Consider the following 721-nt stretch of genomic DNA (forward strand, 5'->3'; position numbering starts at 1 on the left):
GAAAAAAAAGGCGTTATCCCCCCTATTTCATTATTTCCAAAAAATTTTATCACCAATCGGTAGCAAATTGTTTGAAGATTTTTGCGAGTTAAGAAAAAATCGTCAATGCACTCCTATTATTGTGTAAATTAACAATTCCAATTTCAACTGAAAACCAGAGTTGATGACCAGAGTTTGTAACAGAGTTGCCAGACAAGATATGAATGTTTTTTTTGGCTCAAATGAAAGAGCGGGTCGAGAAATGGCGTGCAGAAGTCTTTAAAGATGACAAATCTCTCTAAAGATGATGTCTGTTTTCAATTGAAAAGCGCAATTGTGACAACATTGTCCAGTGGGGTCTAGGAGTCTCCCCTGGTTCAACACCATCTTTAGAGGTCCTAGCACGCCATTTCTCGACCCGCTCTTTCGTTTGAGCTCAAAAAAACATTCATATCTTGTCTGACATCTTTGCTACAAACTCGGGTCTTCAACTCGGGTTTTCAATTGAAGGCCCGAGTTGTAGACCCGAGTTTGTAGCAGCGATGTCAGACAAGATATGAATGTTTTTTTGGGCTCAAATGAAAGAGCGGGTCGAGAAATGGCGTGCTAGGGCCTCTAAAGATGGTTTTGAACCAGGGGAGACTCCTAGACCCCAATGGACAATGTTGTCACAATTGCGCTGTTCAATTGAAAACAGACATCATCTTTAGAGACATTTGTCATCTTTAAAGACAAAAGCACG

This window comes from Diachasma alloeum, unplaced genomic scaffold, assembly GCF_001412515.2.
Source record: "Diachasma alloeum isolate Michigan unplaced genomic scaffold, Dall2.0 Dall_scaffold_00336, whole genome shotgun sequence".
Classification (NCBI taxonomy): Eukaryota; Metazoa; Arthropoda; class Insecta; order Hymenoptera; family Braconidae; genus Diachasma; species Diachasma alloeum.